The sequence below is a fragment of the Propithecus coquereli genome, unplaced genomic scaffold (genome assembly GCF_000956105.1).
Source record: "Propithecus coquereli isolate 6110/MARCELLA unplaced genomic scaffold, Pcoq_1.0 Scaffold65, whole genome shotgun sequence".
NCBI classification, from domain to species: domain Eukaryota; kingdom Metazoa; phylum Chordata; class Mammalia; order Primates; family Indriidae; genus Propithecus; species Propithecus coquereli.
The window spans coordinates 3,578,792-3,581,684 of NW_012152507.1; positions in this window are offsets into that span (position 1 = coordinate 3,578,792).

Below are 2,893 nucleotides of genomic sequence, written 5' to 3' on the forward strand. Positions count from 1 at the left end.
TATAAATGTCATATCTCTTGATTTAGGTAAGTATTCTTTACTGTATTATCATATTTTATAATTTACTCCACAAACAGCTTGTCCATCTTTTGTATATTAGTTTTAATGTATTTCATGTATTTATTCCTATTATAAAGTTACCATTTTACAATAAAATTTCAATGGAAGAATAATATAAATTCATGAAAGTTCATGATTATGAAACATAAAATTTATAAGCATAAAATTCAATGAATTATGACATTAGGAACACATCCATGTAGTTAACAAACAGATCTAAAAACAGAACATTTTCATAACCCCAGAAGATATCTGCAAGATGCTTCTAGTCTCAATACTACCCCCACCCCAGAAGTGCTACTATTGTAATTCATAAATAAGTTTACTTGTTTTTGTTAAATTTATTTGAATAGAATCATACAATAATTGACTAGCTTCTTTAACTCAATGGTATATTTATGAGTTCCATCAATGCCAGCATTAACTAATTAATTTTCATTGCTGCATAATATATTAATAATATATTGAAGTAATATTCCACAATATTATACTATAGTCTTCTATTCTATTATACTAGTCTTCCATTCTAATGTGGATACGTAGTTTTGAGCTTTTGGCTACTACTAATAGGGTGGTTCAAAACCATTTTTTTGTACATCCTGGTGCATAGATGTTTACATTTCTACTGGTGTATATCTGTTAGATCTAGAATTTTATTTTACCCTATTTAAAAGCTAATAAGTTAGTCTAGTACTCTTTCATGGATACTGTCAGAAGACGTGAAACTTCTGAATCAAAGGCAAAGAAAGTTATTAATCAACCCACAGCATGAGTATCAACATGTTTGTGTCAGTTTTCCTCCCCACCCCCACAAGTCTCATGAGGATGAAGCAGAGGACCAAGACGGTTGATGCCGGCATGCATAAGCACATTGTTAAATAGAACTGGTGAGAACAAATAGCTTTTTCTTTTTCCAGATCAGGCAACAAGCTTTTAAAATTTTATTATTAAATATAATATTTACTCTATGTCATTATCATTATAGAAGTATATTTTAAATACAATACAGCAAATCTATTTTAAATGTGAAAAATGATGAGTTTTAATAAGTGTGTAAAGACCCCAATAAGTTTCATGGGGTAGAAAGAATTCTAAAAGGATCCCCAAGTTTCCCAGTCTCTAGGGTACACACCTTATATAATCTCCTTCCCTCGAGTGTGAGTGTTATCTGCGAATATGATGAGATATCACTCCCTTGGTTATGTTATATAATAAAAGAGATTTTGCAGATATAATTAATCTCCCTAGTCAGCTGACTTCAATCAAAAGGAAGATTGTCCTGGGTGGGCCTAACCTAATTAGGGAGCTTTTTAAAGAAACAGGCAGCAGCAGCAGACACTCTTCTTCTGGTCCCTAAGAAAATAGTCGGGCATGTTGTGAACTGCCTGTGGAAGGGGACATGTGGCTGGGACCTGAGGATAATCTTCAGGCATGAAGAGTGGCTCCTGGCTGAGAGTCAACAAGCAACAGGGACCTCAATTCCACAGGTGCAAGGAACTGAATACTTTCAACAACCATAGGAAATTAGACGAGGACCTCAGACTTCAAATGCAGCCCTGGCTAACACCTTGACTTCGGCAAAGTGTGCAACCCTGAGCAGAAGACACAGCTGTGCCATTCCTACACCTGTGACCTACCGAAACCACAGGGAAAAAAAAGGGTGTTGTTTAAGCCACTAAATCTATGGTAATTTGTTATGCAGCCTTAGAAAACTACTACATTCCCTCAGGCCCCTTTCCAGTTAATCTCCTTATCCTAGAGGCTGTTTTGATTTCAATCACCATGTCTTATTAATAGCTTCGCCTGTCCTAAGATGTCATATAAATTGTAACATATAATTATATATAAAATTTTTTGCGTCTGGCATTTTTCTTTCATATTGTTGTGAACATCAGTAGTTTGTTCTTTTTTTGGCTAAGTATTTTATTATATGAATATAATGCAATTTGATTATTTATTAACATGGTTTTGACATTTGGGTTGTTCCCATTTTGGGGCTATTATGAATAAAGCTGCTATTCTGAACCTTGTTGCCCACAAATCTTTTGTGGACATATGTTTTATTTTGGGGGTACAAGTACCTAGACTAGAACTGCTGAATCACAGACAAGGTGGACGTGTATAAGGTATTGCCAAATTTTTTCCAAAGAATTATATCATTTCTCACTCCTACCAGCAAAGCGTGAGCATGCCAATACCCCTACATCCTGCCAACACTTGTTTTTGCCAGTCTTTTTTCTAGACCCTGGAGCAAGATTGGCAGGAGACGAATCTCAGCATTGCCACTTAATGTATGACCTTGAGCAAGTTACTCTCTGTGCCTCATTCTTATAATTTGTAGATTGAGGATAATATTAGTACCTGATCCATAGGGTTATTTTAATAAATAAATAAGTTTATGTATGTAAAGTTTTTAGAATTTTGCTTGACATTGGGTATTATATAAATGAAAGCATTGTAACTTAGGATTTTTACACTTGTGTTCACAAAAAAAAACTGGTCTATAATTTTCTTTCTTGTCCTCAACTTTTAGAGTTTTGTTGACTTAATAAATTGCATTGGCATATATTCTCACTTTTTCTATTCTCTGGTAAATTTTATAAAACAGTAGAGTTATCTAAACCTTAAATACTTAGTAAAACTCACTGATAAAGATGTGTAAGACTGGTGTTTTCTTTTAGAAAGATTTTAAACTCTTGATTTCGTTTCTTTGTTAGTCTATTAATATTTAGAAAATTTTGGTAGAATTTATATATTCCTATCTTTATAAATGTCATATCTCTTGATTTAGGTAAGTATTCTTTACTGTATTATCATATTTTATAATTTACTC